Source organism: Pseudophryne corroboree, unplaced genomic scaffold (assembly GCF_028390025.1).
Source record: "Pseudophryne corroboree isolate aPseCor3 unplaced genomic scaffold, aPseCor3.hap2 scaffold_480, whole genome shotgun sequence".
In the NCBI taxonomy this organism is placed as follows: domain Eukaryota; kingdom Metazoa; phylum Chordata; class Amphibia; order Anura; family Myobatrachidae; genus Pseudophryne; species Pseudophryne corroboree.
The window spans coordinates 271,649-291,788 of record NW_026970092.1 but is presented as its reverse complement, the minus strand read 5'-3'; the positions used below and the strand labels follow the sequence as shown (position 1 = coordinate 291,788).

Genomic DNA, 20,140 nt, shown 5'->3' with positions numbered 1-20,140 from the left:
TATCTGACTGTGCTGAGTGCTCACTGCTCACACAGCTTAATTGTGGGGGAGACTGGGGAGCAGTTATAGCAGGAGTACAGTGCACACTTTTGCTGCCAGTGTGACCACCAGTATATTGTCTGCCTGAAAAAGTTAAACACTCCTGTGGTGTTTTTTTTTTATTCTATAAACGCATTCTGCTGACAGTGTCCAGCAGGTCCGTCATACATATATTATATAAATATTTATCTGCAGTAGTGTTATATATTTTTTTTAATCTTTATCATCTCTATATTAGCAGACGCAGTACGGTAGTCCACGGCTGTGGCTATCTCTGTGTCGTCAGTGCTCGTCCATAATTGTATACCTACCTACCTGTGGTGGTTTTTTTTTTTCTATCTTCTTCATACTAGTAGTTTAGGAGTCTACTGACAGTGTCCACCAGGTCCATCATTATATTATATACCTACAGTAGTAATATATTTATTATATTATCTATACTAGCAGACGCAGTACGGTAGTCCACGGCTGTGGCTATCTCTGTGTCGTCAGTGCTCGTCCATAATTGTATACCTACCTACCTGTGGTGGGGTTTTTTTTTTATCTTCTTCATACTAGTAGTTTAGCAGTCTGCTGACAGTGTCCACCAGGTCCGTCATTATATTATATACCTACAGTAGTAATATATTTATTATATTATCTATACTAGCAGACGCAGTACGGTAGTCCACGGCTGTACCTACCTCTGTGTCGTCAGTGCTCGTCCATAATTGTATACCTACCTGTGGTGGGGTTTTTTTTTCTATCTTCTTCATACTAGTAGTTTAGGAGTCTGCTGACAGTGTCCACCAGGTCCGTCATTATATTATATACCTACAGTAGTAATATATTTAGTATATTATCTATACTAGCAGACGCAGTACGGTAGTTCACGGCTGTACCTACCTCTGTGTCGTCACTCGTCCATAATTGTATACCTAACTGTGGTGGGTTTTTTTTTCTATCTTCTTCATACTAGTAGTTTAGCAGTCTGCTGACAGTGTCCACCAGGTCCATCATTATATTATATATACCTACAGTAGTTATATATATTTTTTTTTATATCATTAATTATCATTTCTATACTAGCAGACGCAGTACGGTAGGCCACGGCTGTGGCTATCTCTGTGTCGTCAGTGCTCGTCCATAATTGTATACCTACCTACCTGTGGTGGAAGTTTTTTTCTATCTTCTTCATACTAGTAGTTTAGCAGTCTGCTGACAGTGTCCACCAGGTCCGTCATTATATTATATATACCTACAGTAGTTATATATATATTTTTTTATATCATTAATTATCATCTCTATACTAGCAGACGCAGTACGGTAGTCCACGGCTGTAGCTACCTCTGTGTCGTCAGTCACTCGTCATCCATAAGTATACTAGTATCCATCCATCTCCATTGTTTACCTGAGGTGCCTTTTAGTTGTGCCTATTAAAATATGGAGAACAAAAATGTTGAGGTTCCAAAAATAGGGAAAGATCAAGATCCACTTCCACCTCGTGCTGAAGCTGCTGCCACTAGTCATGGCCGAGACGATGAAATTCCATCAACGTCGTCTGCCAAGGCCGATGCCCAATGTCATAGTACAGAGCATGTAAAATCCAAAACACAAAAGATCAGTAAAAAAAGGACTCAAAAATCTAAATAAAAATCGTCGGAGGAGAAGCGTAAACTTGCCAATATGCCATTTACCACACGGAGTGGCAAGGAACGGCTGAGGCCCTGGCCTATGTTCATGGCTAGTGGTTCAGCTTCACATGAGGATGGAAGCACTCAGCCTCTCGCTAGAAAAATGAAAAGACTTAAGCTGGCAAAAGCACAGCAAAGAACTGTGCGTTCTTCAAAATCACAAATCCACAAGGAGAGTCCAATTGTGTCGGTTGCGATGCCTGACCTTCCCAACACTGGACGTGAAGAGCATGCACCTTCCACCATTTGCACGCCCCCTGCAAGTGCTGGAAGGAGCACCCGCAGTCCAGTTCCTGATAGTCAGATTGAAGATGTCAGTGTTGAAGTACACCAGGATGAGGAGGATATGGGTGTTGCTGGCGCTGGGGAGGAAATTGACAAGGAGGATTCTGATGGTGAGGTGGTTTGTTTAAGTCAGGCACCCGGCGAGACACCTGTTGTCCGTGGGAGGAATATGGCCATTGACATGCCTGGTGAAAATACCAAAAAAATCAGCTCTTCGGTGTGGAAGTATTTCAACAGAAATGCGGACAACAGGTGTCAAGCCGTGTGTTGCCTTTGTCAAGCTGTAATAAGTAGGGGTAAGGACGTTAACCACCTCGGAACATCCTCCCTTATACGTCACCTGCAGCGCATTCATCATAAGTCAGTGACAAGTTCAAAAACTTTGGGCGACAGCGGAAGCAGTCCACTGACCAGTAAATCCCTTCCTCTTGTAACCAAGCTCACGCAAACCACCCCACCAACTCCCTCAGTGTCAATTTCCTCCTTCCCCAGGAATGCCAATAGTCCTGCAGGCCATGTCACTGGCAATTCTGACGAGTTCTCTCCTGCCTGGGATTCCTCCGATGCATCCTTGAGTGTAACGCCTACTGCTGCTGGCGCTGCTGTTGTTGCTGCTGGGAGTCGATGGTCATCCCAGAGGGGAAGTCGTAAGACCACTTTTACTACTTCCACCAAGCAATTGACTGTCCAACAGTCCTTTGCAAGGAAGATGAAATATCACAGCAGTCATCCTGCTGCAAAGCGGATAACTGAGGCCTTGGCATCCTGGGCAGTGAGAAACGTGGTTCCGGTATCCATCATTACTTCAGAGCCAACTATAGACTTGATTGAGGTACTGTGTCCCCGGTACCAAATACCATCTAGGTTCCATTTCTCTAGGCAGGCGATACCGAAAATGTACACAGACCTCAGAAAAAGACTCACCAGTGTCCTAAAAAATGCAGTTGTACCCAATGTCCACTTAACCACGGACATGTGGACAAGTGGAGCAGGGCAGACTCAGGACTATATGACTGTGACAGCCCACTGGGTAGATGTATTGACTCCCGCCGCAAGAACAGCAGCGGCGGCACCAGTAGCAGCATCTCGCAAACGCCAACTCTTTCCTAGGCAGGCTACGCTTTGTATCACCGCTTTCCAGAATACGCACACAGCTGAAAACCTCTTACGGCAACTAAGGAAGATCATCACAGAATGGCTTACCCCAATTGGACTCTCCTGTGGATTTGTGGCATCGGACAACGCCAGCAATATTGTGCGTGCATTATATCTGGGCAAATTCCAGCACGTCCCATGTTTTGCACATACCTTGAATTTGGTGGTGCAGAATTATTTAAAAAACGACAGGGGCGTGCAAGAGATGCTGTCGGTGGCCACAAGAATTGCGGGACACTTTCGGCGTACAGGCACCACGTACAGAAGACTGGAGCAACACCAAAAACGCCTGAACCTGCCCTGCCATCATCTGAAGCAAGAAGTGGTAACGAGGTGGAATTCAACCCTCTATATGCTTCAGAGGATGGAGGAGCAGCAAAAGGCCATTCAAGCCTATACATCTGACCACGATATAGGAGGTGGAATGCACCTGTCTCAAGCGCAGTGGAGAATGATTTCAACGTTGTGCAAGGTTCTGCAACCTTTTGAACTTGCCACACGTGAAGTCAGTTCAGACACTGCCAGCCTGAGTCAGGTCATTCCCGTCATCAGGCTTTTGCAGAAGAAGCTGGAGACATTGAAGGAGGAGCTAAGACAGAGCGATTCCGCTAGGCATGTGGGACTTGTGGATGGAGCCCTTCATTCGCTTAACCAGGATTCACGGGTGGTCAATCTGTTGAAATCAGAGCACTACATTTTGGCCACCGTGCTCGATCCTAGATTTAAAACCTACGTTGTATCTCTCTTTCCGGCAGACACAAGTCTGCAGGGGTTCAAAGACCTGCTGGTGAGAAAATTATCAAGTCAAGCGGAACTTGATCGGTCAACAGCTCCTCCTTCACATTCTCCCGCAATTGGGGGTGCGAGGAAAAGGCTCAGAATTCCGAGCCCACCCGCTGGCGGTGATGCAGGGCAGTCTGGAGCGACTGCTGATGCTGACATCTGGTCCGGACTGAAGGACCTGCCAACGATTACGGACATGTCGTCTACTGTCACTGCATATGATTCTCTCACCATTGAAAGAATGGTGGAGGATTATATGAGTGACCGCATCCAAGTAGGCATGTCAGACAGTCCGTACGTATACTGGCAGGAAAAAGAGGCAATTTGGAGGCCCTTGCACAAACTGGCTTTATTCTACCTAAGTTGCCCTCCCACAAGTGTGTACTCCGAAAGAGTGTTTAGTGCCGCCGCTCACCTTGTCAGCAATCTGCGTACGAGGTTACTTCCAGAAAATGTGGAGAAGATGATGTTCATTAAAATGAATTATAATCAATTTCTCCGTGGAGACATTGACCAGCAGCAATTGCCTCCACAAAGTACACAGGAAGCTGAGATGGTGGATTCCAGTGGGGACGAATTGATAATCTGTGAGGAGGGGGATGTACACGGTGATGAATCGGAGGATGATGATGAGGTGGACATCTTGCCTCTATAGAGCCAGTTTGTGCAAGGAGAGATTAATTGCTTCTTTTTTGGTGGGGGTCCAAACCAACCCGTCATTTCAGTCACAGTCGTGTGGCAGACCCTGTCACTGAAATGATGGGTTGGTTAAAGTGTGCATGTCCTGTTTATACAACATAAGGGTGGGTGGGAGGGCCCAAGGCAATTCCACCTTGCACCTCTTTTTTCTTTTATTTTTCTTTGCGTCATGTGCTGTTTGGGGAGTGTTTTTTGGAAGGGCCATCCTGCGTGACACTGCAGTGCCACTCCTAGATGGGCCAGGTGTTTGTGTCGGCCACTTGGGTCGCTGAGCTTAGTCACACAGCTACCTCATTGCGCCTCTTTTTTTCTTTGCGTCATGTGCTGTTTGGGGAGTGTTTTTTGGAAGGGCCATCCTGCGTGACACTGCAGTGACACTCCTAGATGGGCCAGGTGTTTGTGTCGTCCACTTGGGTCGCTGAGCTTAGTCACACAGCTACCTCATTGCGCCTCTTTTTTTCTTTGCGTCATGTGCTGTTTGGGGAGTGTTTTTTGGAAGGGCCATCCTGCGTGACACTGCAGTGCCACTCCTAGATGGGCCAGGTGTTTGTGTCGGCCACTTGGGTCGCTGAGCTTAGTCACACAGCTACCTCATTGCGCCTCTTTTTTTCTTTGCGTCATGTGCTGTTTGGGGAGTGTTTTTGGAAGGGCCATCCTGCGTGACACTGCAGTGCCACTCCTAGATGGGCCAGGTGTTTGTGTCGGCCACTTGGGTCGCTGAGCTTAGTCACACAGCTACCTCATTGCACCTCTTTTTTTCTTTGCGTCATGTGCTGTTTGGGGAGTGTTTTTTGGAAGGGCCATCCTGCGTGACACTGCAGTGCCACTCCTAGATGGGCCAGGTGTTTGTGTCGGCCACTTGGGTCGCTGAGCTTAGTCACACAGCTACCTCATTGCGCCTCTTTTTTTCTTTGCGTCATGTGCTGTTTGGGGAGTGTTTTTTGGAAGGGCCATCATGCGTGACACTGCAGTGCCACTCCTAGATGGGCCAGGTGTTTGTGTCGGCCACTTGGGTCACTGAGCTTAGTCATCCAGCGACCTCGGTGCAAATTTTAGGACTAAAAATAATATTGTGAGGTGTGAGGTGTTAAGAATAGACTGAAAATGAGTGGAAATTATGGTTATTGAGGTTAATAATACTTTGGGATCAAAATGACTCCCAAATTCTATGATTTAAGCTGTTTTTTAGGGTTTTTTGAAAAAAACACCCGAATCCAAAACACACCCGAATCCGACAAAAAAAATTCGGTGAGGTTTAGCCAAAACGCGTTCGAACCCAAAACACGGCCGCGGAACCGAACCCAAAACCAAAACACAAAACCCGAAAAATTTCCGGTGCACATCTCTAGTGGCCATGCCATGTCATTGTGCAGGAGCCAGCACCGCTCACACACTAGTCTCCGGTGCAGCCCCCAACCCCCGGGACACCCGGAGCAACAAAATGTAGATTCAGGCCACCAGGCCACGCCCCTACCTATGAAACCATGCCTCCTTTTTACCATTGCGCTGCTTATCTGCGCGCACTGCATTACAATCTCCCTCGCCACCTCTCTGGGTGTCACCAGTGATAGTGACACCTCTGCCATGCTTGTAGCAGCTGGTCTTAAGATCTACGCCTCAAGCCCTGAGTGTTTGCCCTTGTGACTTGTTGATCATCATAGCAAAGCAGATGCTTACAGAAAACTGCAGGGGCTTAGATTGAAAATAAAAAAAATTGATGGGTATAAGGTAGAGAGGAGCGGGTTCGGTTCTCCGAGAACCGAATTCCCCACGAACTCCACGTGGTTTACACTGGTACGAGGCAGGCTCGGTTGTTCCCGCCTGACTCGGAAAACCTGAACAAGGGAAAATGTCATCATCCCGCTGTCGGATTCTTGCGAGATTCGGATTCCATATAAAGAGCTGCGCGTTGCCGCCATTTTTACTCGTGCATTGAAGAGAGAGCGGAGAGGACGTGGCTATGTTCTCTCAGTGGAAATCTCAATATCAGTGCTCAGTATCAGTGGATACTTATTGCTGCTCAGTAATACTAGTAGTGTGTCTCTCCTGCTCAGTGTCAGTTCTCAGTAGTATCCTCATCAGTGCTCAGTATCACTGCTCATTGTCTTGTGCTGCATTGTTGTGCTCAGCATACTACAGTACATTACTAATAGTCCAGTGCTGCATCTTGCTGCTCAGTGTCAGTTCTAGTATCCTCATCAGTGCTCACTATCACTGCTCATTGCATTGTGGTGTTCTGTATACTACAGTAACATAGTAATATAGTAACATATAGTAACATAGTTTTTGAGGTTGAATAGAGGCAAATTGCCCATCGTGTTCAACCTGTTTTAAGTTGTGATGATTCTACATACTTGCTGAATAATGTTTTATGACTAGTTAGCTACTACAACTCATGTTACCCCCGGATTAACCATGTTGATATTTTAAGTATTATAACCTTGGATAGCTTTTTCATTCAGAAATGTATCCATTCCTTTTTTAAATCCAATTACAGAGTCCGCCATTACCACCTTCCCTGGCAGGGAATTCCACATCCTGATTGCCCTAACAGTGAAGATCATAGTATCTCACCTGGCAGGTAAGTAGGAGTTGGGCCAGAGCTGTGGAGGATTGCTGCTCGGGCACCCCCTGTCAAGTGAAGGAGATCCAACTGAGGCAGCACAAGGGAACTCTCGAAAGAAGAACAAGGCTAGAGGAAGATCTGAGACAAAGAAATCTGACTTTTACCAGAGCTGACCAGAGGAAAGCACAAACACAGTCCCCCACTACCACAAATAATGCAGTCGAGTTTCCCACATTTGGGGAAATTACAGGGGTCAGCATACCCAGAATGCAATGAATGAACCTCACCCTGGGAGAACAATCTTCATGACCATGGTATCGCCTATGCAAAATAAGTATGATTTGGGATAGGGCTGGGGAGGGCCGCTGCTCAGGCACATCTCTGTCAAGTAAAGGAGATTCAACTGAGGCAGCACAAGGGAACTCTCATCTGGGGACAACAACTGCAGGGAGAACACATATTTTCAGATGAACATGGGAGGGCAGAAGGCTGCCTAATACTGAAGCACCCCCAAACAACAAACCAAATGCAACAACTAGTACAAGCATTCCTGGGGGAAGTTCTGCAGAAGACGGATTTGCATACGGTGATGTCATCCAAGCAGTGGGCCAAAGTTGTCTGGAACCCTCATCTGCATATGAAAAGAGAAAAGGGGTATGCAGGGCATGGCGGCCTTTTGCGGCGCTTGGATGACCCTTAGTTCGCATTAAACACCCCCACCCTCCTTCGGTGTGGGGCTCATGTTGACAATGCCCCAGCCCCTGAAGCATTCAAGCTGATTTCTTACAGCAGCTTGGCACTGTAACAGCTCCAGAGCTGCTCTGTAAGGCAAGTAAAAAGGGTGTGTAGTTTGCATTGTGCATTGGAAGGCACAAAGTAAGCAGACAGGAGGAGAAGTCAGGATAGTGCACAAGGGTATAAAAGGGAGGGGCTCAAGAAAAAAGAAGTGGAAACAGACAGCAAACTAGGCTGGAGAGAGACCTGAGACAAAGAGATCTGAATTATACGAGAGCCGACCAGGGGAAACACAAATTATGCAGTCAAGTTTCCCACATTTGGGGAAATCGCAGGGGCAGCACACCCAGAGTGCAATGGGTGAGCCTTGCCCTGGGAGAAGCACCTTCATGATCATAGTATCTCACCTGGCAGGTAAGTAGGAGTTGGGCTTGAGCTGGGGAGGGTCGCTGCTCGGGCACCCCCCTGTCAAGTGAAGGAGATCCAACTGAGGCAGCACAAGGAAACTCTCGAAAGAAGAACAAGGCTAGAGGAAGATCTGAAACAAAGAAATCTGACTTTTACCAGAGCTGACCAGAGGAAAACACAAACACAGTCCCCCACTACCACAAATAATGCAGTCGAGTTACCCACATTTGGGGAAATCACAGGGGTCAGCATACCCAGAATGCAATGAATGAACCTCACCCTGGGAGAATAATCTTCATGACCATGGTATCTCCTATGCAAAATAAGTATGATTTGGGATAGGGCTGGGGAGGGCCGCTGCTCAGGCACATCTCTGTCAAGTAAAGGAGATTCAACTGAGGCAGCACAAGGGAACTCTCATCTGGGGACAACAACTGCAGGGAGAACACATATTTTCAGATGAACATGGGAGGGCAGAAGGCTGCCTAATACTGAAGCACCCCCAAACAACAAACCAAATGCAACAACTAGTGCAAGCATTCCTGGGGGAAGGCCTGCCGCAGATGGATTTGCATATGGTGATGTCATCCAAGCAGTGGGTCAAAGTTGGCTACAACCTTCGTCTGCATATGAAAAGAGAAAAGGGGCGTGCAGGGCATGGCGGCCTTTTGCGGTGCTTGGATGACCCTTAGTTTGCATTAAACACCCCCACCCTCCTTCGGTGTGGGTCTCATGTTGGCCATGCCCCAGCCCCTGAAGCATTCAAGCTGATTTCTTGCAGCAGCATGGCACTGTAACAGCTCCAGAGCTGCTCTGTAAGGCAAGTAAAAGGGTGTGGGCCCTGCAGCACTACCTGTAGTTTGCATTGTGCATTGGAAGGCACAAAGTAAGCAGACAGGAGGAGAAGTCAGGATAGTGCACAAGGGTATAAAAGGGAGGGGCTCAAGAAAAAAGAAGTGGAAACAGACAGCAAACTAGGCTGTAGAGAGACCTGAGACAAAGAGATCTGAATTATACGAGAGCCGACCAGGGGAAACACAAATTCTGCAGTCAAGTTTCCCACATTTGGGGAAATCGCAGGGGCAGCACACCCAGAGTGCAATGGGTGAGCCTTGCCCTGGGAGAAGCACCTTCATGATCATAGTATCTCACCTGGCAGGTAAGTAGGAGTTGGGCTAGAGCTGTGGAGGGTCGCTGCTCGGGCACCCCCCTGTCAAGTGAAGGAGATCCAACTGAGGCAGCACAAGGGAACTCTCGAAAGAAGAACAAGGCTAGAGGAAGATCTGAGACAAAGAAATCTGACTTTTACCAGAGCTGACCAGAGGAAAACACAAACACAGTCCCCCCACTACAACAAATAATGCAGTCGAGTTACCCACATTTGGGGAAATCACAGGGGTCAGCATACCCAGAATGCAATGAATGAACCTCACCCTGGGAGAACAATCTTCATGACCATGGTATCTCCTATGCAAAATAAGTATGATTTGGGATAGGGCTGGGGAGGGCCGCTGCTCAGGCACATCTCTGTCAAGTAAAGGAGATTCCACTGAGGCAGCACAAGGGAACTCTCATCTGGGGACAACAACTGCAGGGAGAACACATATTTTCAGATGAACATGGGAGGGAAGAAGGCTGCCTAATACTGAAGCACCCCCAAACAACAAACCAAATGCAACAACTAGTGCAAGCATTCCTGGGGGAAGGCCTGCAGCAGATGGATTTGCATATGGTGATGTCATCCAAGCAGTGGGTCAAAGTTGGCTTCAACCCTCGTCTGCATATGAAAAGAGAAAAGGGGCGTGCAGGGCATGGCGGCCTTTTGCGGCGCTTGGATGACCCCTAGTTCGCATTAAACACCTCCACCCTCCTTCGGTGTGGGGCTCATGTTGGCTATGCCCCAGCCCCTGAAGCATACAAGCTGATTTCTTGCAGCAGCTGGGCACTGTAACAGCTCTAGAGCTGCTCTGTACGGCAAGTAAAAGGGTGTGGGCCCTGCAGCACTACCTGTAGTTTGCATTGTGCATTGGAAGGCACAAAGTAAGCAGACGGGAGAAGTCAGGATAGTGCGCAAGGGCATAGAAGGGAGCAGCTCAAGAAAAGAGAAGTGGAAACAGACAGCAAACTAGGCTGGAGAGAGACCTGAGACAAAGAGATCTGAATTATACGAGAGCCGACCAGGGGAAACACAAATTATGCAGTCAAGTTTCCCACATTTGCGGAAATCTGTCACCAGAAGAGCAATGCAAAATGTACAAGTGATATATTAAAATCATCTTCCATCTTGAATTTCAATGATGCATTGGGACAACAATTTTGTGAGAAACATCTTCACCCATAAAGAAAGATTTTCTTAATTCCTTATCTGTGTGCTGATTAGATATTACCTTGTTTTCACATTAAACAGACTTCCACATGAGAAAGCAGCAAGGATGCAGTAACGTTTATGTTTCCTGGTGTCAACCTGTATTATTTCAGTAGACATTGAAATGAGGATGCATCTTGCTGCCTTTCCAATGTAGCAAGTTTAATTCAGTAGTAGGTGAAAAAACATTCCTACAAAGGTGTTAATCAGAGACTTGGCTTTGTGGACACTTTTCAGAGAGCAAATTTGTTAGCATAAAAATAAAGTCAGAAAATGAAGAGCTGTTTAATCACTCAATTGGACTTTTCTGCCAGCATAATTTTTTTTTCTCTGCAACCCACTGCTAAATTGTGCTTCCTAGCTGTTTTTTATAAAATCACTTAATCAAATCTAACTCTGATTACATCAGAGAAGGCCAGGTACCCTACACCATAAGAGGGGGTTTGAAATTTTGACTTGTCTACTTAAAGATCACCAAAATCTGATCACAAGGTCAATTACATCCCTGGGTGGGATTGAACCACCAACCTTTTGGTTAATAGCCAAACATGCTAACCGATTGCACCACAGAGACACCTCGTAAAAATCCATTCTGACAAAGGCTAATAAGCATTCATCTAGAACGTTTCCTAGAAAAACTTTAAAAAGTCAATAATCTGGAGAGTTTTTGTAAGAAACACATTGCTACTTTCCCATGATGAGTGAGTGCTTCAGGATCTCTTGCACTTACATGAGCAGCAGAGTACTGCAACGGAAGCATGCTGGGCCCATAACCCAGAGGTAGGCAGATTGAAACTATCTTCTGCTATATGCATTGTTTTTTGTTAATTAAAGTAATCCAAAACTGGGATTGATATTTTGGCTCTTTTATTTTTACTTAAAGTACAATAACTTTTACCATTTTAATTTGTTTTAATAGTATATTGACAGTATTGTTTTCTTTCAAAAATCCACTTAATTTTCTTTACCCTATTATTAAAATGGTAATTGACAAAAACAAACTACATTGTCACCAGAAGAGCAGTACAAAATGTACAAGTGATATATTAAAATCATCATTCCAGCTTGAATTTCAATGATGCTTTGGTGCAACAATTTTGTGAGAAACATCTTCACCCATAAAGAAAGATTTTCTTAATTCCTTACCTGTGTGCTGATTAGATATCACCTTGTTTTCACATTAAACAGACTTCCCCATGAGGAAGCAGCAAGGATGCAGTGACGTTTATGTTTCCTGGTGTCAACCTGTATTATTTCAGTAGACATTGAAATGAGGATGCATCTTGCTGCCTTTCCAATGAAGCAAGTTTAATTCAGTAATAGGTGAAAAACCATTCCTACAAAGGTGTTAATCAGAGACTTTACTTTGTGGACACTTTTCAGAGAGCAAATTTGTTAGCATAAACATAAAATCAGAAAATGAAGAGCTGTTTAATCACTCAATTGGACTTTTCTGCCAGCATAGTTTTTTTTCTCTGCAACCCACTGCTAAATTGTGCTTCCTAGCTGTTTTTTATAAAATCACTTAATCAAATCTAACTCTGATTACATCAGAGAAGGCCAGGTACCCTACACCATAAAAGGGAGTTTGACATTTTGACTTGTCTACTTAAAGATTACCAAAATCTAATCACAAGGTCAATTACATCCATGGGTGGGATTGAACCACCAACCTTTTGGTTAATAGCCAAACATGCTAACCGATTGCACCACAGAGACACCTCGTAAAAGTATATACTGACAAAGGCTAATAAGCATTCATCTAGAACGTTTCCTAGAAAAACTTTAAAAAGTCAATAATCTGGAGAGTTTTTGTAAGAAACACATTGGTACTTTCCCATGATGAGTGAGTGCTTCAGGATCTCTTGCACTTACATGAGCAGCAGAGTACTGCAACGGAAGCATGCTGGGCCCATAACCCAGAGGTAGGCAGATTGAAACTATCCTCTGCTATATGCATTGTTTTTTGTTAATTAAAGTAATCCAAAACTGGGATTGATATTTTGGCTCTTTTATTTTTACTTAAAGTACAATAACTTTTACCATTTTAATTTGTTTTAATAGTATATTGACAGTATTGTTTTCTTTCAAAAATCCACTTAATTTTCTTTACCCTATTATTAAAATGGTAATTGACAAAAACAAACTACATTGTCACCAGAAGAGCAGTACAAAATGTACAAGTGATATATTAAAATCATCTTTCCAGCTTGAATTTCAATGATGCTTTGGTGCAACAATTTTGTGAGAAACATCTTCACCCATACCCAAGACTTACTAGGCTGAATATGTATACACTAGAAAAGAGGTGCCTAAGAGGAGATATTATTAATATCTTCAAATATGTAAAGATACATAACAAAGAGTTATCAGAGGAATTATTTATTAAAAGAACACGTGGTCACTCGCTGCGACTGGAGGAAATTCAGAATGCAATGGAGGAAAGGGTTCTTCACTGTTAGGGCAATCAGGATGGGGAATTCTCTGCCAGGGAAGGTGGTAATGGCGGACTCTGTAATTGGATTTAAAAAAGGAATGGATACATTTCTGAATGAAAAAGCTATCCAAGGTTATAATACTTAAAATATCAACATGGTTAATCCGGGGGTAACATGAGTTATAGTAGTTAACTAGTCATAAAACATTATTCAGCAAGTATGTAGAATCATCACAACTTAAAACAGGTTGAACACGATGGGCAATTTGCCTCTATTCAACCTCAAAAACTATGTTACTATATGTTACTATATTACTGTAGTATACAGAACACCACAATGCAATGAGCAGTGATAGTGAGCACTGATGAGGATACTAGAACTGACACTGAGCAGCAAGATGCAGCACTGGACTATTAGTAATGTACTGTAGTATGCTGAGCACCACAATGCAGCACAAGACAATGAGCAGTGATACTGAGCACTGATGAGGATACTACTGAGAACTGACACTGAGCAGGAGAGACACACTACTAGTATTACTGAGCAGCAATAAGTAACCACTGATACTGAGCACTGATATTGAGATTTCCACTGAGAGAACATAGCCACGTCCTCTCCGCTCTCTCTTCAATGCACGAGTAAAAATGGCGGCAACGCGCAGCTCTATATATAATATCCGAATCTCGCGAGAATCCGACAGCGGGATGATGACATTTTCCCTTGTTCAGGTTTTCCGAGTCAGGCGGGAACAACCGAGCCTGCCTCAGACCAGTGTAAACCACGTGGAGTTCGTGGGGAATTCGGTTCTCGGAGAACCGAACCCGCTCCTCTCTACCTTATACCCATCAATTTTTTTTATTTTCAATCTAAGCCCCTGCAGTTTTCTGTAAGCATCTGCTTCGCTATGATGATCAACAAGTCACAAGGGCAAACACTCAGGGCTTGAGGCATAGATCTTTGGACCAGCTGCTACAAGCATGGCAGAGGTGTCACTATCACTGGTGACACCCAGAGAGGTGGCGAGGGAGATTGTAATGCAGTGCGTGCAAATAAGCAGCGCAATGGTAAAAAGGAGGCATGATTTCATAGGTAGGGGCGTGGCCTGGTGGCCTGAATCTACATTTTGTTGCTCCGGGTGTCCCGGGGGTTGGGGGCTGCACCCAGGGACTAGTGTGTAAGCGGTGCTGGCTCCTGCACAGTGACAGGGCATGGCCACCCAGTATGACACCTCCCTTCTTGACCATGCTGTAATTGCAGTCGCACTGCAGTTCAGCGTGATCATAAACAATGGTGTAGCCTCCTGCTGGTGCAGACTGTATGTGCGCGCAGGAAGCCGCCACCATTTTTGTGATCACAGCGGCTGAATGTGATGTCATACAGCCGCTGTGACCACGCCCCCTGTGTCTCCTCCATTGCAGACCCCATTTTGAAGCCTTGCCCCCGCACTGCTCCATCCCTGACTTGGAAATGGAGTGTTGCTGACCCCACTCTCCCCCCCTGCCCCGATTGACAGGCAGAGGCGATCGCATGCAGGCACATGCGTATGCTCTTAGCAATTTTTGCAGTTGGATTGCTTATTGTGATTGCAATCCAACCTGAATCAGGCCCTATTACCTATCACATAGCGCTGCGGGCAGTACAAAATTGGGTTAATATAGGAGAAAAACCCCCAGACCTGTGCTCCTTAACTGTACCTGGTGGCTAGTGGAGCGGCTGCCCAGTAATCAGTGTCCACCCCAGTGCGCACACGGCCCACCCCCTACGGCCACGCTCCCCTTAATCAGCGGCCTCGTGATCCGGAAGGGCGGTGTGTGTGTGACTGACCTTAGGAAGAAACCGGAGCCTCCGCTGCAGTGACCCAGCAACCAGGGCACGGGAGTATACAGCGCCGCTGGGAGTGATGAAGCTGCAGTAAAGATGTCTATTAGACCTAGCCTGCTGCAGCCCTTGTAGATTCTCATAAAACAAGTTCTTCTTTTCTTGTCAAAATTAATAGCTAAGAATAGGCTGCCTGAGGCAGGCCCCTGTTAAGTGGCCTGCTACTGAAGGCACCAACTACAAACTGAGCTCCCTGTTCATGGAAGCGGGGTTATAGAGGAGGATGCGCTGAGCATCTTGGGAACAGTCAAAAGCTTTGAGCCGGTTGGTGCCTCAGATCAAGATCCTACTCTACACCCCAATGTGAATCCTTGTGGAGTCCAGTGTACCCCACAGAAGAAATTAATGTGTCACACCCATTGGCAGCAACCTTAGAATAGCTGCTGACGGGCACAATTGAGAAAGGAAGGGGGGGGGGGCATTTGAATCCAGCACATAGATGCAATTCAAATATGTAATTTGTACCTTCCTATTTTAAAATATAATGGATGAACCTCACCCTGTGAGAACAATCTTCATGATCAAGAGATCTAATATGTAAAATAAGTATGAGTTGGGATAGGGCTGGGGAGGGTGGCAGCTCGGGCAGCCCCTCCCCCGTCAAGTTAAGGAGATTCAACTGAGGAAGCACAAGGGAACTCTCGTCTGGGGACAACAACTGCAGGGAGACCACATCTTTTCAGATGAACATGGGAGGGCGGAAGGCTGCCTAATACTGAAGCACCATCAAATATCAAACCATATGCAACAACTAGTACAAGCATTCCTGGGGGAAGGTCTGCAGCAGACGGATTTGCATACGGTGATGTCATCCAAGCAGTGGGCCAAAGTTGGCTGGAACCCTCATCTGCATATAAAAAGAGAAAAGGGGCATGCAGGGCATGGCGGCCTTTTGCAGTGCTTGGATGACCCCTAGTTCGCATTAAACACCCCCACCCTCCTTTGGTGTGGGGCTCATGTTGGCCATGCCCCATCCCCTGAAGCATTCATGCTGATTTCTTGCAGCAGCTGGGCACTGTAACAGCTCCAGAGCTGCTCTGTAAGGCAAGTAAAAGGGTGTGGGCCCTGCAGCACCACCTGTAGTTCGCATTGTGCGTTGGAAGGCACAATACGGGAGGAGAAGTCAGGATAGTACACAAGGGCATCCTTTTCTCTTAGTCCGTAAAGGATGCTGGGGTCACATTAAGAACCATGGGGTATTGATGGGATCCGCAAGAGACATGGGCACTTTAAGACTTTCAAAGGGTGTGAACTGGCTCCTCCCTCTATGCCCCTCCTCCAGACTCCAGTTATAGGAACTGTGCCCAGGGAGACGGACATTTCGAGGAAATGATTTATTGTTAAACTAAGGTGAGCATCTTACCAGCTCACACCTTAAGCATGCCGCAGAACGTGGCAGAACGTGGCATTCAACAGAACACAAGCCAACGGCATGAACAATTGCAGCAAGAAGGCCAGGTACCCTACACCATAACAGGGGTTTTCGAAATTTTGACTTGTCTACTTAAAGATCACCAAAATCTGATAACAAGGTCAATTACATCCCTGGGTGGGATTGAACCACAAACCTTTTGGTTAATAGCCGTACACACTAACTGATTGCGCCAGAGCGACACTTTGCAAAAGTACATACTGACAAAGGCTAATAAGCATTCTCATGCTGCTTTCTCATGTGGAAGTCTGTTTAATGTGAAAACAAGGTGATATCTAATTAGCACACAGGTAAGGAATTAAGAAAATCTTTATTTAAGGGTGAAGATGTTTCTCACAAAATTTTTGCCCCAATGCATCATTGAAATTCAAGCTGGAAAGATGATTTTAATATATCACTTGTACATTTTGTATTGCTCTTCTGGTGACAATGTAGTTTGTTTTTGTCAATTACCATTTTAATAATAGGGTAAAGAAAATTAAGTGGATTTTTGAAAGAAAACAATACTGTCAATATACTATTAAAACAAATTAAAATGGTACAAGTTATTGTACTTTAAGTAAAAATAAAAGCTAAAATATCAATCCCAGTTTTGGATTACTTTAAATGGACTGCAGATCTCTCTTGGCCTGGACCTATGGGGGTCAAATGCAGGACATTGCATGTCAGCCATGTTGTCACATCTCGGCTGAAAGAATACAAAATTATATATATACAGTCACTTGAAAACATTATTGGTGATTATTCCTGCAGGTAATCACCACACCTTAGATCACATATAATTTGTGATCCTCCTTTCTCTATTCAAACGTGACAGCAAGGCTCACCCATTGCACTCTGGGTGTGCTGCTCCTGCGATTTCCCCAAATGTGGGAAACTTGACTGCATAATTTGTGTTTCCCCTGGTCGGCTCTCGTATAATTCAGATCTCTTTGTCTCAGGTCTCTCTCCAGCCTAGTTTGCTGTCTGTTTCCACTTCTCTTTTCTTGAGCTGCTCCCTTCTATGCCCTTGCGCACTATCCTGACTTCTCCCGTCTGCTTACTTTGTGCCTTCCAATGCACAATGCAAACTACAGGTAGTGCTGCAGGGCCCACACCCTTTTACTTGCCGTACAGAGCAGCTCTGGAGCTGTTACAGAGCCCAGCTGCTGCAAGAAATCAGCTTGAATGCTTCAGGGGCTGAGGCATAGCCAACATGAGCCCCACACCGAAGGAGGGTGGAGGTGTTTAATGCGGACTAGGGGTCATCCAAGCGCCGCAAAAGGCCGCCATGCCCTGCACGCCCCTTTTCTCTTTTCACATGCAGACGAGGGTTGAAGCCAACTTTGACCCACTGCTTGGATGACATCACCATATGCAAATCCATCTGCTGCAGGCCTTCCCCCAGGAATGCTTGCACTAGTTGTTGCATTTGGTTTGTTGTTTGGGGTTGCTTCAGTATTAGGCAGCCTTCTGCCCTCCCATGTTCATCTGAAAATATGTGTTCTCCCTGCAGTTGTTGTCCCCAGATGAGAGTTCCCTTGTGCTGCCTCAGTTGAATCTCCTTTACTTGACAGAGATGTGCCTGAGCAGCGGCCCTCCCCAGCCCTATCCCAAATCATACTTATTTTGCATAGGCGATACCATGGTCATGAAGATTGTTTTCCCAGGGTGAGGTTCATTCATTGCATTCTGGGTATGCTGACCCCTGTGATTTCCCCAAATGTGGGAAACTCGACTGCATTATTTGTGGTAGTGGGGGACTGTGTTTGTGCTTTCCTCTGGTCAGCTTTGGTAAAAGTCAGATTTCTTTGTCTCAGATCTTCCTCTAGCCTTGTTCTTCTTTCGAGAGTTCCCTTGTGCTGCCTCAGTTGGATCTCCTTCACTTGACAGGGGGGTACCCGAGCAGCGACCCTCCCCAGCTCTAGCCCAAATCCTACTTACCTGCCAGGTGAGATACTATGATCATGAAGGTGCTTCTCCCAGGGCAAGGCTCACCCATTGCACTCTGGGTGTGCTGCTCCTGCGATTTCCCCAAATGTGGGAAACTTGACTGCATAATTTGTGTTTCCCCTGGTCGGCTCTCGTATAGTTCAGATCTCTTTGTCTCAGGTCTCTCTCCAGCCTAGTTTGCTGTCTGTTTCCACTTCTCTTTTTTTGAGCTGCTCCCTTCTATGCCCTTGCGCACTATCCTGACTTCTCCCGTCTGCTTACTTTGTGCCTTCCAATGCACAATGCAAACTACAGGTAGTGCTGCAGGGCCCACACCCTTTTACTTGCCGTACAGAGCAGCTCTAGAGCTGTTTCAGTGCCCAGCTGCTGCAAGAAATCAGCTTGTATGCTTCAGGGGCTGGGGCATAGCCAACATGAGCCCCACACCGAAGGAGGGTGGAGGTGTTTAATGCGAACTAGGGGTCATCCAAGCGCCGCAAAAGGCCGCCATGCCCTGCACGCCGCTTTTCTCTTTTCATATGCAGACGAGGGTTGAAGCCAACTTTGACCCACTGCTTGGATGACATCACCATATGCAAATCCATCTGCTGCAGGCCTTCCCCCAGGAATGCTTGCACTAGTTGTTGCATTTGGTTTGTTGTTTGGGGGTGCTTCAGTATTAGGCAGCCTTCTTCCCTCCCATGTTCATCTGAAAATATGTGTTCTCCCTGCAGTTGTTGTCCCCAGATGAGAGTTCCCTTGTGCTGCCTCAGTTGAATCTCCTTTACTTGACAGAGATGTGCCTGAGCAGCGGCCCTCCCCAGCCCTATCCCAAATCATACTTATTTTGCATAGGAGATACCATGGTCATGAAGATTGTTCTCCCAGGGTGAGGTTCATTCATTGCATTCTGGGTATGCTGACCCCTGTGATTTCCCCAAATGTGGGTAACTCGACTGCATTATTTGTTGTAGTGGGGGACTGTGTTTGTGTTTTCCTCTGGTCAGCTCTGGTAAAAGTCAGATTTCTTTGTCTCAGATCTTCCTCTAGCCTTGTTCTTCTTTCGAGAGTTCCCTTGTGCTGCCTCAGTTGGATCTCCTTCACTTGACAGGGGGGTGCCCGAGCAGCGACCCTCCCCAGCTCTAGCCCAACTCCTACTTACCTGCCAGGTGAGATACTATGATCATGAAGGTGCTTCTCCCAGGGCAAGGCTCACCCATTGCACTCTGGGTGTGCTGCCCCTGCGATTTCCCCAAATGTGGGAAACTTGACTGCAGAATTTGTGTTTCCCCTGGTCGGCTCTCGTATAATTCAGATCTCTTTGTCTCAGGTCTCTCTACAGCCTAGTTTGCTGTCTGTTTCCACTTCTTTTTTCTTGAGCCCCTCCCTTTTATACCCTTGTGCACTATCCTGACTTCTCCTCCTGTCTGCTTACTTTGTGCCTTCCAATGCACAATGCAAACTACAGGTAGTGCTGCAGGGCCCACACCCTTTTACTTGCCTTACAGAGCAGCTCTGGAGCTGTTACAGTGCCAAGCTGCTGCAAGAAATCAGCTTGAATGCTTCAGGGGCTGGGGCATGGCCAACATGAGACCCACACCGAAGGAGGGTGGGGGTGTTTAATGCAAACTAAGGGTCATCCAAGCACCGCAAAAGGCCGCCATGCCCTGCACGCCCCTTTTCTCTTTTCATATGCAGACGAAGGTTGAAGCCAACTTTGACCCACTGCTTGGATGACATCACCATATGCAAATCAATCTGCGGCAGGCCTTC

General features: G+C 46.1%; 10 non-coding genes across 10 annotated transcripts; 4 read left to right on the top strand and 6 right to left on the bottom strand.

Annotated features, from left to right (window-relative positions):
• Positions 1 to 7,374: 7,374 nt before the first annotated feature.
• On the bottom strand, positions 7,375 to 7,538 carry LOC135028577 (U1 spliceosomal RNA). The gene has a single exon (XR_010224836.1). It is a non-coding gene; the product is annotated as a U1 spliceosomal RNA (small nuclear RNA).
• Positions 7,539 to 8,194: 656 nt separating this feature from the next.
• LOC135028624 (U1 spliceosomal RNA) lies at positions 8,195 to 8,357 on the bottom strand. The gene has a single exon (XR_010224879.1). It is a non-coding gene; the product is annotated as a U1 spliceosomal RNA (small nuclear RNA).
• A 152-nt stretch (positions 8,358 to 8,509) lies between these two features.
• Positions 8,510 to 8,673, bottom strand: LOC135028579 (U1 spliceosomal RNA). The gene has a single exon (XR_010224838.1). It is a non-coding gene; the product is annotated as a U1 spliceosomal RNA (small nuclear RNA).
• Positions 8,674 to 9,347: 674 nt separating this feature from the next.
• On the bottom strand, positions 9,348 to 9,510 carry LOC135028651 (U1 spliceosomal RNA). The gene has a single exon (XR_010224900.1). It is a non-coding gene; the product is annotated as a U1 spliceosomal RNA (small nuclear RNA).
• Positions 9,511 to 9,662: 152 nt separating this feature from the next.
• On the bottom strand, positions 9,663 to 9,827 carry LOC135028565 (U1 spliceosomal RNA). Its single transcript, XR_010224825.1, has one exon. It is a non-coding gene; the product is annotated as a U1 spliceosomal RNA (small nuclear RNA).
• Positions 9,828 to 11,208: 1,381 nt separating this feature from the next.
• TRNAN-AUU (transfer RNA asparagine (anticodon AUU)) lies at positions 11,209 to 11,282 on the bottom strand. The gene has a single exon. It is a non-coding gene; the product is annotated as a tRNA-Asn (tRNA).
• A 6,773-nt stretch (positions 11,283 to 18,055) lies between these two features.
• On the top strand, positions 18,056 to 18,219 carry LOC135028556 (U1 spliceosomal RNA). The gene has a single exon (XR_010224816.1). It is a non-coding gene; the product is annotated as a U1 spliceosomal RNA (small nuclear RNA).
• Positions 18,220 to 18,371: 152 nt separating this feature from the next.
• On the top strand, positions 18,372 to 18,534 carry LOC135028626 (U1 spliceosomal RNA). Its single transcript, XR_010224881.1, has one exon. It is a non-coding gene; the product is annotated as a U1 spliceosomal RNA (small nuclear RNA).
• A 671-nt stretch (positions 18,535 to 19,205) lies between these two features.
• Positions 19,206 to 19,369, top strand: LOC135028569 (U1 spliceosomal RNA). Its single transcript, XR_010224829.1, has one exon. It is a non-coding gene; the product is annotated as a U1 spliceosomal RNA (small nuclear RNA).
• A 152-nt stretch (positions 19,370 to 19,521) lies between these two features.
• Positions 19,522 to 19,684, top strand: LOC135028650 (U1 spliceosomal RNA). Its single transcript, XR_010224899.1, has one exon. It is a non-coding gene; the product is annotated as a U1 spliceosomal RNA (small nuclear RNA).
• The last annotated feature ends 456 nt before the right edge of the window (positions 19,685 to 20,140 follow it).